The sequence below is a fragment of the Marmota flaviventris genome, chromosome 6, assembly GCF_047511675.1.
Source record: "Marmota flaviventris isolate mMarFla1 chromosome 6, mMarFla1.hap1, whole genome shotgun sequence".
NCBI classification, from domain to species: Eukaryota; Metazoa; Chordata; class Mammalia; order Rodentia; family Sciuridae; genus Marmota; species Marmota flaviventris.
In genome coordinates, this window is record NC_092503.1 from 112,227,042 (window position 1) to 112,241,510 (window position 14,469).

The 14,469-nt window shown below is 52.5% G+C and overlaps 1 protein-coding gene across 1 annotated transcript in view; it reads left to right on the plus strand.

The window, feature by feature from the left end:
• The first annotated feature begins 1,699 nt into the window (after positions 1-1,699).
• Tfeb (transcription factor EB) overlaps positions 1,700-14,469 on the plus strand; it is a 45,216-nt gene continuing 32,446 nt past the window's right edge. The window contains exon 1 of the mRNA XM_027943507.2: positions 1,700-1,844. The gene's annotated coding sequence lies outside the window, so the exon portion shown is untranslated. The remainder of the gene's footprint in view (positions 1,845-14,469) is intronic.

Consider the following 14,469-nt stretch of genomic DNA (forward strand, 5'->3'; position numbering starts at 1 on the left):
ACTTTCCTCCTGGACACCTGGGCTCCCGTCCTCCTCTTGGCCCCACCTTGCCTGGAGTCCTCTGTCCTTCTTCTCTGCAGTGTGCCATTCTTTGTGGACCTTCCCTAATAATAAACAGTATCCCATATATGCCAGCCTGTTGTTTTGGGAGTTTTTTTGTTTCTTGTAAGTAGTCCTGGGTCTCAGGGAATGGCAGAGTGGGAATCAGGACAGTTCTCACCCTGATAGATATGTGGGGCCATGAGATTCCTTTGGGTCACTGAGATTGTAAGTGAAATGGGTCCTGAGCTGAGGCATGGAGATGAACTCTGTCTTCCTCAGAGATTGGAGTGTCTTCACAGCTTTCCTCTAGAGGGTGGCAGTGGTAATAGAGCATAGGTGACAGGTAAGGGTCCCTACTCTAACAACCTGAGATGCCCTGGTGGTCCACTTTACCACTCCCACAGCTACCACTGAATCAGAACCCACATCATGTGCACTGGCAGTGTGAAGAGGGGGGCACAATTCCCAGATCTAGATGTCTGTCCTTTCAGCTCTTAATCAACCTTGGCCAGAATTTTCTGAAGATTCTGGACACCTATGTGAACTTGCAACCTTAATGGTGTCCTTGAGGGAGGAAGTTGAGCTATATACTATTTCTTCAAGTGTATCTGTAGGCTGGAAACTGAGTTAATCTGACTGAACATTACCTGGACTCCTCTGTACCAGGACTTTTATTTGGAGGAGGGCTGTCCCTTACCCACCAAGAAGGTGGATAGTTCCTTGAGTTACATGGAAATCAAGCCCACTTGCTCAACCAACTCAGGAAGAGGTTTGTCCTTCTGGGCTCATTTCTGTCATCCTTAGGTGCTTCCTAGCAAAACCCCAGAAACTGGGGTAACAGGATGTATGGAGGAGGGGCGGGGCAGGGTGGGAGGAGCAAGAAGAGTAGGGAGAGAAGTGGTGAGAAGGGAGGTGGAGGAGAAAGAAGGAATCAAATAAAAATGATGGCTTAACATCCTCAATTTCCTAAAGAGGAAGGTGATAAACGTGACAGAAGGTCACAAATTTTTTTTTACCAGCATACCAGCAAGAACTGGCTAGTGACGGAGTGTATGTGAGGGCATTACTGGCCGGAACTTGTGGGATCCGTTCTAGTCATATTTCAGCATGTAAATCCCAGACTCACCTCTAATACTTAGAGATTGGAATAAGAGGGCAAGATCCAGTTCCTGCAACCCACTCCAAAACAGGAGCGGTTTGCCTCCGAGGAGTTTCCGAGCAAGGATACACCAACCGCGACCCTAGATTCGTGGAGAACCTGCTGCAGCCCCTCTTTGGGGATCAGAAACCCCCAGAATGTAATGCCGTGGGTTATGGTTCGGGACATCACCTACTGAGTGTTGAAAGAAAACTGGTGAAAGTGTAGAAGAGGAACAAAAGTTCCAAGTCCCCAAGTTCCGCTCTGCGGGACTTCAAATCCCGACATGCCTAGCGGGGCTGCAGCGGGGACTACGCTTCCTAGCGGGCGACGCCGCAGGACCGCAGGGGGTGGGGCGGGGCGGGCCGCAGGGCGGGTGCTGCCCTCTGCCGGGCGCGGCGGGAAGTGGGCGCGGAGTGACAGCCGGAGCCCGGGCGCCGGGCGCGGGGCTCGGTGACAGCGGAGGCGGCGGACGCGGGTGGGACGCAGGGAGCGGCTGCGGCGCCGACGGCGGCGGGAAGGGAGGGCGGGGCGGGCCTCCTTGGTGGCGCTTTGCTCAAGAAGTCCGGGACCAGGCGGCGAGCGCAGCTCTCAGGCCGGACACCCCAACTTGGGACAAGTTGCCGGAATCGCAGGCGGCGGACAGATTGACCTTCAGAGCGAGGTGAGCGGGGCCAGGGGGCAGGGGGCGCGTGGAGTGCGCGGGATCTCCTCCCCCGGTTCTTCAGCCCCCATCCCGCGGGTCCAGGAGACAGGTGCGGGGGGGTGCGTGCTGGAGAGTGGAGCGGGACCGAGTAGTCTCGCCACCCCACCCGGCAGTTCGCCCAGCCCCGGGTGTTCGGCGTGTGGCCGGAGCGACGCTGCCCACTGAGCCGAGGAGCCCCTTCAGCCCCTCCCTTCAGGCCCGGGCCGGGGGCGGCTTCTCCGCGACCTTATGTAACCGGGCGGGAGGGGCCAGGGCGGGCATGGGCCTTCCTGGCCGGAGAGTAGGGAGTCGAAGGGGCGGGAGGCGTGGGAGTGAACTTGCAAGAAGTTAGAGGGACGCCTGGGCCCTGCGCTCACCCCCCTGCCTGGCCTGGCTGGGGCGGGTGATGCGGGGGAGGTGGTCGGAGGTAGGGGAGGTGTGCGGGGGCCGAGTCCGGCTCGGCCGGGCCCAGCCTGGATGGTCCGGGGGAGTGGGAGGGTCGGAGTAGCGCCACGCCCCGGGGGCTGGGCTGCTGCTGGGGGGCGGGTGGAAGTACCATCTCTCCTTCCCTTTCCGTCCCTTCCTCCCCCTTAGTCTCGAAGCCTCCCAGACCCAGTCCCCTGATGTCTCTGGGCAGTCCTTTTCTCCCCTTGCATTTTTTTCCCACTACCTTAGGGAACCCCAACTCCAGAGGGTACCCACCGCGCACGGCACTTTCTGCTTCCCTCAGAGCTCCCAGCTGCCCGCCCGCCTTCCTGAGCACCGCCCCCCACCCCCGCCCCGGCCCCCGCCCCCGCCCCCGCCCCCGCTACCCCGGCCGCTTCTGGGTCCAGAATCCCGGAAAGCACGCCCCCTTCCCCGTACCCCTGAGTCCGCGCCGCCCACCCCAAGCTACCCCGCCCCTCGGGTCAACTCTCCCTTCTCCCCCTTCCAGTACCCCGATCAGCTCTTCCACCCAGTGCGTGCGCTTGCCTCCGCGAAGGGAGCGGATAGATGCCACCTTGGTACCCGCCCCTCACCCCCTCCCGGAGCGGGTTCTGGCTTCACGCACGGCTGCCCCGAGCTGCTCCGGGCTGCGCGAGCAGGTTCGCGCCGCAGCCGCCTGGCGCACCCCGGCCCCGCGCTCTGGGGAGGAAGGGAGGGCGCCCGGGCGGGGCTCGTCTGAGCCAGCGCCTGCTCTGCGCAGGCCCCCGCCTTCCATTCTCCCCTGCCGCGCACCGCCTAGTCCTTTCCCGAACCCCTATCAGTTCCAGCCGTCGTCCTCTCGCTAGTCTGTTCTTGGGTACCGTTCAGCGCCAACAGTTTCGGGACTAAATTTGAGCGCAGATTTTTTTCTTTTTCTTTTTCTTTTCTTTTTTGCTTAGCGCTCGCTCTTTGTGGAATTGTCGGTTAATTACCACCGCACCCACTCCCAACACTGAGTGAGGGAGTGCTTGATCTTGCAAGGAAGGAAAAAAAGGTGTCAGGGACTTGGCCTCAAGCCCCCGCACCCGCCCTCGCCAGATTCTGCTGGCCCGAATCTGGCACTCTTAGGCAGTTGGGGTGAGGTGGAGGCTGGTCTCTGGTTTCCGCTAGGGTGGCTAGGTATAGGATGCACTGGGATCCAAGGCATAGGCCTGTCTCCTTGGCCTATTCCCTCTGAGACAGGCTCAGTACCCCGCTTGGGAAACAGCCCCCAGGTCCTGCCCAGTCTGGGGAGAGACGGCCAGCAATAGTTATTGGCAGTGGAAGGGGAAGGGCCAGCTGCCTTGGGAGCCCTGCCTGGTAGTCTTGGAGTATGTTTTTACCATGCCTCAATTTCCCCAGTCCTAGGGAAAATAGCAACTCATTAGGCTCCTTTCTGCTTGCCTCCTGGCTGAGGAGACAGGAGAGCCGTGAACCAAAGGGTGTAATGAAGGGCAGGGCTATTTGGGGTGACTCTGTGCTCTGCTTCTTCTGGAGAGGAGTCAATTGTTGCTTACAGTTTACAAGACCTGTTACAGCTGCAGTGCTGTTTTCCCCTTTACTCAGATTAGGTGGAGTCAAATGGAGACCCAGATCTCTTAGTTCTGGGTTCCTTAGAAGGGATATAGGGGAAGGGGTATAGTGGATGGGGCAGGGAACATCTCAGGTGAGCCCAGAATCTAAGGGGGGCCAAGGCTTTTTATAATCAGAGATTGGCAGGGGGTGGGCCAGAGCAGGCAGGATCCCATTTAGGGTCCTGGGATGGTGGAGGTACCTGATGCCCATGCCCACTGCCAGTGAGGCTCCCCTGCATCCTCTTTTTGGGAAGTTGGGAAATAGGTGGGAAGGGACTCCTATCCTTCTGGCCCAGCTGCCCTTTGAGGGTATGACTTCTGGCCCTGATCCCTCCTGGGGCTCTGTTTATGGCTGTAATTGCATCATTAGCTAGAGTTTATAGAGTTACTTAGCACCTGCCCCCACAGGGAGTGGCCCAGCCACCCCCAGGCTTCTGTCTCTTCCTTTTCAAAGTCAACTCCATTTCTGCAGGCAGCAGGGGTTTCCCCAACTGAAGCTGGCATTAAAGCCAGGTTGGGCCTTTGTCCTGGGGATGGAGGGAAGTCAGCACTTGGGGCCCAGCTTGGGGCTGCCCTGGAGATGACAGTGGAAATTGGGTTGGCCTCTTCTGATGGGGGGAGGGGGGCTCAGGATAGTGCTGAGGTTCCCAGAGCTGCCAGAAGTGTCCACATTTCAGAATGCAGAGAGCCTGTAGGCACAGACTGTGCACCTCCTCATCTGAGAGAAGGGACTAAAAAGGCCCCCACCTCCCAGGATTAAGGGCAGAGCAGTGAGTGAGGTGCATGGTGAGTACACGCTGTTGCCCTGGAGGTTCGTGTGGAGTTTGTATAATGGATGCATGTTTATGTGTGTGGTTATGAGATTCTAGGTATTCAGTTCCCTCTGTGTAGATGAATTGTGTAGATGCCTGTGTATGAGAGTGTAACAATAACACATTTATAACATATTAAGAGGCTATTCATGTCTTTATGCTGTGCTAGAGCAATATAATAAAATTTAGTTACTAACAATAGTTGCCAACATTTATTGTGTGTTAACTCTTTAGATGAGATAGGAATTATTGTTTTTATTATACCCATTCAGAGAAGTTAGGCAAGTTACTAAAAGTCGTAACAGCCTGGGCATAGCAGGACTGTGATTCTAACCCAGGTTTAACTGACTCCAAAGGGACACTAAATCCCTAAAGGAGATCACTTCAGGGTTTCCCAGGAGTGCTTTCTTTCTTTTCATTTTTTAGTTGTAGATGGGCACCGTACCTTTATTTATTTTTACGTGGTGCTGAGGATTGAACTCAGAGCCTCACGTGGGCAAGGCAAGCGCTCTACCACTGAGGCACAACCCCATCCCCCCCAGGAGTGCTTTCTTCAAGGGTTTTGTCATGATGGTTTGAGGACATTCTTTTTCCCGTCCAGGATACATTTTCTTAGGACCACACCTGTCTCCCCACTTCTCTTCTGAGCTACTGACACAGGTAACCAAAGGAGCCTCATGAGATCTGTCCTGCCAGGCCAGGCGACAAGATGGTTCAAACCAAGCTCTCTGGGCCTCTTTGGAAACCTCAGATGACCCAAGAAGGGAGGGCAGCATCCCATATTGACCCTTCTGAGTGCCCAGCTTTGTGCTGTGGGCTTCATGCCCATTAACCTACAGTGACGCCCTCAGAACTTTCTTGCTTAATCAGATGTGGAGGAAAGGCTGTGGGACCTTTGGAGGAGAATAGGACAGCAGCAAAAGTCATAAGGGCACTGGATTAGGAGTCAGGGACTGTAGGCTCCCTCTGACTGTCTCTGTGGCTGGGGCAGATTCTGCTCTGCTCAGCCTCAGTTTCCATGCTTGTGAACCCAGATCATCTGTGGGGTTCCCGCCAATGTGAACACTACAGAATTTTGCCCAGGGCACTAGGTCAGGCACCAGGGTTCAGAAATGCAGGAATATAGGATTGTTTGGGAGGCTGCTAGAGTCTATGGGATTGAAATTTAGTGAAAGATTGCCCTGGTGAGGCAGTCAGGAGGTATTTTGGGGACATAACTATAGCCACCTGGGCCAGGTGTAACCTAGTCACATGGAAGTATTCACACTGTGGGCTCTGGGGCCGGGCTTGGAATCCCATCTTTGCTACTTACCTCTGTGTGACCCTTGGCAAGCTGCTTAGCCCCACTGTGCCTCAGTTTCTACACCTAAAAAATGAAGATTATAGTAGCACCTACCTAATAGTGCTGAAAGATATATATTGATGCATGAAGCACACTTAGTACTTAGAGTAATATTTAGTTATTCTTTTTTTGGGGGGGAGGGGTGCTGAACCCAGAGGCATTTTACCACTGAGCTACAGCCCCAGGTCATTTGATTTCTTATTTTGAGATAGGGTCTTACTCAGTTGCTGAGAATCTCATTAAGTTGCTGAGGCTGGCCTTGAACTGTCTTATCCTCCTGCCTCAGCCTCTGCAGTCTCTGGGATTACAGGTGTGTGCCACTATGCCTGGCTATGATTAACTCTTATAAATAATTTATTTCTTCATTTTTAATTTTAAAGTGAGGAAATAGAGGCATGGAGAGCTTCGGGGAGGGAATAACGGCCTGTGGGTTCAATCAGCTCTCCCTGCGTGTCTAATGCTCTTATATGTAATGTTGTCCGTGGAAATTTGCAGGCCCAGTGGCTACAGTTCCCACCACTCCCTGTGCACCACCCCAGCCCAGTTTCATTTAATCAGATGGAGGAGACTTGGCATTGCCTGCAACATCTCTGCCACCCTTGCACTGCCCCTCAGGCTTCCTTGGGGAGCATCTGGCCTGGCTGCTTACTACCCCCTCCTAGGTGTTACTCTCCCCTGTCCTCCTGGTGCCTCCCCCTCCTCCATCTCTTTAGCTATGATGACACTGAGGGCAAAGATAAAATCCCAGTGATAGGGGAGGCTCTGGGACTTATGGTGCCCACAGGAAATGCTTTGCTGTGGGGTGACGGACAGCGGGTGAGATCCAAGGGCAGCAGATAGGGGCAGAAGCAACAGACAGAGCCATCAGCAACTTTCTGTCCTGGCTCATAAGTGTGAGCATAATGAGGAGAGGAAATGAGGTTTGGTCATCCCAAGCCTCTTGGGGACAGGCCACCTTGTTGAGTCTTACGCAGACAGTGGAGGTCCCAGAGTTAGATATGATGTTGTGGAGAGCTCTCCAGGAATTCCAGGTGACTCTGTCTAGAAACCCAGGTCTGCACTCCCTTCTCCCAGCCCTGTTCATGCAGGTGCCTTCTGCACACCTGCCCCTGCCCCTCCCACTAACCAAATCTTTCTCTCCATCAGGACACACCTTTCCATCCTACTGCAGCCTGGCCGTATGTTATGGTCACCTGGGAGCCCTTAGAAAACACTTCTGCATCTGAACCTCAGGGGGAGGAGCCTAGGCATCACTATTTTAAAAAGCCCCAAATGATTCTGATGCCATTTCTCTAAGCAGTGATTTTCACATATGAGTGCATCAAAATCCCTGGAGGAATGTTAAATCCCAGATTGCTGTCCCCACCCCAGGGTGTCCCTTTCAGCAGGTCTGCTAGTCCAGGAGGTCTGGAATTGGAATTTCTGACAAGTTCTCAGGTGATGCCAGAGCTCCTCGTCCCCAGAGCACACTTAGAAAACCACTGCCTTTGGGGCCTCTTGTCTTGCCACTGCTCAGGCATCTTGGTTAGGGAGCTATAGTGACCATTTAGTCCTGTGTCCATTCTGAAGGGAAGGGACCATTTTTGAGACCATTTAGTGTCCCTCCGTCCCCCCACCTTTTGGAGCCAGTGCTCATGTATTAGTGTGTTTCATGTTACTCTAACAAGATACCAGAGGCTGGGGAGCTTTATAAAGAAAAAGTGTTTATTTAGCTCACAGTTCTGGTCAAAGGCCAAGAGGCCATATCTGATGATAGACTTCTTGCTGGTAGAGTCCTGCTTGAGGTGGTATAGGACATCACATGGCAAGAGATACAGAGCACAAGTGTGTCCCTTCTGGACTCTCTCCCTCTTATAAAACCATAAGGATTCAATCCTGGGGGCCCCCCCTCTAATGATCTTATCCTAATCACCTCCCCAGTACCCCTGTCTCAGCACAATAGTCAGAATCAGTTTCTACCCTCTTCATACCTCCGAATGAGGATTAAATATCAACATATGAACCCTTAGACAGCTCTCAACCCATATCCAAACTGCAACATCCCATTAAACTGACCGCCACTCACTTACATGGTTCTTGGTCCCATTTTTTAAGACAGTGCTTAAGAAATATATGCTGCTTGAGGAGACCCTCATCATTATACAAAATACATGTATGAAGATGTGAATTTGGTGTCAACATATCTTATATACAGAGATATGATAAATTGTGGTATAAAGATGTATTAAGAATTGTAATGCAAAAAACAATAATAATAAGAGAGCTCATGTAAAAAATAAATAAATGCATAAAAATTAAAAAAAAAAGAAATATATGCTGCTTATGAAGGCCAAGTAAGATGGACGAAGAAAGATAGTGCTATCCAGAGGGTCATCAGAACACGTGGCAGAAGCTGAAGCTGCTGCGTGGGTGCTTGGGGGCTGCAGGAGCATTGTTGGAATAGGGGCAAGTCCCAAAGCAACCCTTCAGATCACTGGAGGGCCTCTGCTGAAAGGCCTGTTGGGTTTCACTCTGGCCCACAGTGGGCAAGTATTTTATCACTGTTTGAATTGCATTTCTTATTAATAGTAAAAATAATAAAACACACACAAAAAGAACCCATTCTCTCCTTGTCTTGGCCCCACAGAGGTGGGGAGGGTAGATGGAGAACCCCTGTTGCAGGTAGCTGTGTGTACCATCTTCCAGGGCCTGGAGGGCATCGAATGGTCAGGAGAGCCTGGGGGCTCACCCTGGGGCTTGTGGGGGTAGAGTAGCCCTTGGAAACTGGAGGGAGTTGGGGTGAAACCCCGTGGGAGGTGAGGAGGGTAGGGAGAGGAGGTTGAAGGAAGAGCTTGGGGTCTGAGCCCGCACCCCTTTGTGGGTGCCCTGAGGTCAGGGCTCTGGTCTGTTTTGCTCCATGCGGTATCACCTGGAGCCTGGAAGGGAGCCTTGAATATGGTGGATACTCGGTAAATCTTTGTGGAATGAGTGAGTGAATGGAAGTCAAGGCACCATCATGTGCCCAGAAATGAGGACACAAAAAATGCTTGACCCACAATCTCCACCTTGCAGGTGCTTCCCCGTCTAATACCCAGGACTTTGTCCACAGCCCCACAAGGTCCTGAGCTCTGCCTCTGCCCTGCCCTCTTCCGCCAGGATGCAGGCCCAGCCTTCTTGGCTTGGGGTTCAGTCTGTTCCTCCCCACAGAGAGGTTGCCAGCACCCCCTCCCCCCAGTTCTCCAAGTGGGTCTGTGGGGCGGGGCTCTGGTTTGTTGGCTCCTGTTTGCCAAGGGAAGTCACAGCCTGTCCTCTGCCTTGTTTATAATTGGTTTGGGGACAACACCTGCTCAGCCCCCTCTAGTCTCTGAGGGGTGTGGAGTGGCCAGGAGGTGACACACTATACTGTCCACCCCCCTGCTGTCTCTCATCTCCTCCCTGCCCTGGCCAGGTGCATTCAGCTGCTCTGAGGGCAGCGCTGACTGGCTTTGCTCAGGCCTGATTGGAGTGGTAGAGTTGGGAGCCCTCTCAGCCAGCTGGTGCTGTCCCTATGTGGTTGAGAGGAGGGACCCCTCAGCCCCACCCCAGAACCTCCTGGCCTTCAGCACCTTTGGATCAATAAGTGTGCCCTGAGCACCTCCTGGATACCCAGCACTATGCTGGCCAAGCCTGCGGAGTCGAGCAACAACTGGGCTCGGCCTCACCAGGGAATCTCAATCACTGCAAAGGACAGACAGGTGGAATGACAGAAGGTAGAGTTAGGAGGATGTTCCATGGGAACAAAAACGGGTGAACATAATCGTGGTAGTAACTAGCCCTTTGCCCCAAAGAGCTTGCTTCCTCTGGGCTCTGGCCAGCACAGGGACCTTGACTGAGTGTGCCCTTCCTCTGTCTGGACCCCAAAAAGAACAGCTCTACTGCTCCCCAGTCCTCTCGCCTGGGGACACCTCTGCAGGCCCTGTCAGAGTCCTTTCTTCCAGGAGTTCTGGAGGCTGCTGAATAGGAGGGGAGGCCCCTGAGCCACCCGCCTGCCACTCGGAAACCCTGAGACAAAGGGGTTTGTGGACCTGTCCATTGCTGAGTCCTAAGACTTGGGCCTGGACCCTGCTCCCCGCACCTGCAGCACCTTCTCTGTTCTTCCTCTTTCCTTTCCCCCACCCCCAGCCTCCCCTCTGCCCCTCCATCAAGTTCCTGGAATATCCACGCACCTGGAACGTCGGTCCTTAATGTATGTTGCCTGCTCTCTGTCCTCCCTTTTCTCCATCCTCTTTTATTTCTTTTTTCTGCTTCCTTCTTTTAGTGTGTTCAGAGGGTGACTGAGGTGCCTTTCCCACAGTGAGCCTCCAGGTCTCTGTCAGGAGCCCAGAGGTAGGATGAGGTGGCTTGCAGGTGCCCAGACTAACGCAGCTTCACTGCCTTTGGCCAGGAAGGGGAGTGTGGTGGCTGGGACATCCTGAGCTGGGTGGGAGATGAAAGAGGCTATGGTGGCCTGTGCCTAGGGCCTGAAGCACAGCCAATAACCTGGGCTAACTAATGGCCTCACAGACAACCCCCCAAATCCCCATTCACTATAGACCTGTGATTGCCTATAGGTTCTTTTTTTTTTTTTTATAAAGAGAGAGTGAGAGACAGAGACAGAGACAGAGAGAGAGAGAGAGAGAGAGAGAGAGAGAGAATTTTAATATTTATTTTTTAGTTTTCGGCAGACACAACATCTTTGTTTGTATGTGGTGCTGAGGATCGAACCCGGGCCGGGCGAGCGCGCTACCGCTTGAGCCACATCCCCAGCCCTCCTATAGGTTCTTGACCAGTTTGGGGGCCTAATAACAGTATTTTTCAAAAACCAGTTGTGGGAAGAAATTAGAACTTCTGTTTATTTATATCTCATCCTTTTCTCCTTTTTAATATGAACTATAACATAATTGCCAAAAAGAGCATAAATATATGTGTATGTAAAAGTGAATCCCTAGGTAACTCACCCCCCAGATGTAGAAGCAAATGCAGCTTGAACTCCAAGATCAACATGGTCCCCTTCCCTGATGGAAGATGACCACTGTTCTGACTTTTATGATAATCATCTCTGCTTCTCTTTATCATGTAACCAGCAGTAACCACTATCCTGACCTTCACGATAACCTGTTCCTTGGTTCTCTTTATCATCTGCCCTGCTGTGTCTGCAGCTCTTAGCAATAGGGTTTAGCTTTGTGTGACTTTGAATGGAATACAGACGAGTGACCCTGGATATATTCTTGCCAGTTCAGATGTTCATGCTTTTCCCACTCAGTAGTGTATTTGTGAGAATCATCCGTGTGTGTCACCATAGAGTATAGTGTATTTGTGAGAATCATCCGTGTGTGTCACCATAGAGTGTTCCTTTTCATTGCTACATGGTATCCATTCTGGTATCCATTGACATTTGGGTGGTTTTTCTTTCTTGGCTCCTAAGAACAATAGTGTAAGAAAATCCTTGTATGTGCTTCCTAGTGCATCTGTACATAGATTTCTTCAGAGTGTATCTAACTGGGAGTGGGATTGTTCAGGCACAAGGCATGCAATGCATAGTTCACCTTCAGTAAATATTTTAAGTGTTTGGACCAATCTGCTCCCCACTGGCAACTCCTCTGAGTTCCTGTTGCTCGGGATCCTTGTCAACACTTGGTGTCGTTGGACTGTTGAATTTCTGCCATCCCGGTGAGTGAGTCGCAGTAGCTCACCATAGTTTCATTTCCATTTCCATTGTCATCTGTTTTTGTTTATGTTTGCTCATGTGCCTAATATATTTAAACATTATATAGAGTTGGTCCTCTTTATGCATGGGTTCAGCATCTGTGGATTCGATCAACCTCAGATAAAAAATGCTTAAGGGCTGGGGTTGTGGCTCATTGGTTGAGCATTTGCCTAGTGCGCGAGGTACTGGGTTCGATTCTCAGCACCACACAAATTAATAAATAAAGGTATTGTGTCCAGCTACAACTAAAAAAAATTGTATCTGTTCTGAACCTGGATGTTCAGAGATGACATCTGATGCCATCTTTCCCTAAACAATATAGTATAACAAAGATTTACATAACATTAACATTGTATTAGGTATTATAAGTCATCTAGAGATGATTTAAAGTATACAGGATGGTGTGCATAGGTCATAGGCAAATACTGGGCCACTTTATATAAGGGGCTTGAGCATCTGCATATTTTACTATCCAGGAGGAATCAGTGTATCAGGGATACCAAGGGATTGACACTAAAGAAAGAGGCATATGACAGTGCTCAATTTTTTTTTTTTTTTTTTTTTACTGACAAGAGTCTAGGATCAAAATAATGGAAAGACCTCTGTAATACTAACTACCAGAAAAGGGGCTGGTGTGTTGCATGGGAATGGGAGGGTAGCCTTTGGTCTTAGAAGGAGCCCCCAAGTGTCAGTGCCTCCCAGGGGGCATCTTCTTCCCAGAGGTACAGAGCTCACTGAGTACCCACCACCCTTCAGGACCTCCTGCCTGAACATCTGGCAAGGGAGGCGGGGAGACTCCAGGGCTAGAGCCCTCAGCCATGTAACCTTCCACTTAGAATTGGCAGGTGTCTGTCTTAACTGCTTCTAAGGTAATAGTTCTCGACAGGGGTGATTCGGTACCCCCAGGGAACATTTGGCAATGTCTGATGACGGTGGCTAGGGATGCTGCCAAACAGTCTAAGATTCACAGAGCATCCCCCACAACAAAGAATCATCTGGCACAAGCGTTGTGCTGTTGAAGTTAGAAACTCGGCTACGAAAAGAGCCAGGAAGCTGACATCTGCCATAAACTTGAGGCATGGCCTCAGAGAAGTCATTTCAGTGCTTTGAGCCTCAGACTCCTTATCTGAGAAATGGGAGTAGCAAGGGTGGCTGCCTGTCCCCTTAATGGGGCTGTCATCAGGATGGGGCGGTGGTGGGTGCGCTGGCAATTGGGAAGCATTCTTGTGGGGGCCCTGTCCAGGGGAGGAGGCTTCCCAACTCAGTGACTGTTTCCTTGTCTGCTGAGCCAGAGGCCTCAGGTGATGAGCTGCGAGCCTTGGCCCTGGATCTTCCTGCTCCAGGGGCTGTAGGGAACCACCCTGAGGGCCCCTGCCTTTTGATGAGGACTGCAGAAACCAAGGGCTCTCTGGGAGCCCTGGGGCCCAGGCAGAACCACTTCTGACTCTGTCCTGAGCTGGACAGGAGTCCAAGGTTGTGGGGTGATAAGAGGTGCTTATCATGTTCCTTATCTGAGGCCCCATTGCAGGTTCAGGGCCGTGAGGGGGTGGGAGTCAGAGGTCAGCGCTGGGGGCTCTGTACACCCGGGCCAGGCTCCTGCCCGCCTTTTGTGTCTTTCCAGAGTTTGCTATCCCAGCGAGGCCCTAGATTGGACCAGAGCCGGGGCTGATCCTCTCCAGGCCTCTCTGAGCTCTCTGTCTGGGGGCTTGCCTCACCTGGTTGGAACGTTTGCCTTCTCCAGGCGCCATGGCCTGCTCTTCCCCTATACCCTCTTCATTCCCGAAGCATGCTCTCCCGGAAGGGCCTAGTAAGTTCATCCACCTGGAGATGTAGATGATTGATAATACTTTAATGGCTGCCGGCCTTCTCAACAAGGAGTAGTACCTACTAAAGGTGGGAATGCCTTCGCCACCAGAAATAGCAGTAAATGCAGTCTTTGTCACATCTCTTTGACAGGGTGTTAGAGAAATGTTTTGTGGGTTAAGGAAGCACATAAATCACATCTGTAGCAAGAGTTTCCAACAAGCGAAAAACTCATGGTGGCTTGGATCTTCCCAAAGCCTCACAGAGTGATATTTGGTCTCCCATTTCAAAGGGGGCTAGAGAAAGTCTGTGAACTGGGTGCCCAGAGGCCAAGGTGGCGGGAGTATGGTCAGCCAGAGAGGTGGTGAACTGTAGTGTCCTCCGGGTGGGACTGGCAGGAGGCATGGGTTGGGGTTGGACTGTCCTAGGCCTGGTAAGACTCTGATCCCAGTGAAATCATGGCCCCTCTGTGTCTCTCCCTCTCCGTGTCTGGGGACCTTTGGGCCCAGGCTGAGGTGGCGCAGCTGTGAGAGCCTCCATCTGGGAGGTGGGCTCGCTCTGAGGCCTGGAGCACTGGGCTGGTGAGATTGGAGCTGTTCTGCCTCGGGTAAGCTTGTGGGTGTGAGTGAGAGGCCTTGGGGCGCGCGGTTCCCTCTGTGCTGTGAGTAATCCTTCACCACATTGCAGCTCCCAGGGGATTGTGCAACTTCCTCTCGGGCTGAGGTGTAGGGGGCTGGGTAAGAAACAGTGCTGGGGAAAATGAGGAAACTGGGGCTGGGGCCGGGGCTGGGGTGGGTATGTGGCCCTTGGCTCTGCCCCCCCCCGCAAGCTGAACCTCCTTCCAGGGGCCTCCTTGCAGGACCCTGTCCTCTCCCATGTATGTGCAAGTGTGTGGTGGGTGGGTGAATGGGGACAAGGCCAGCAG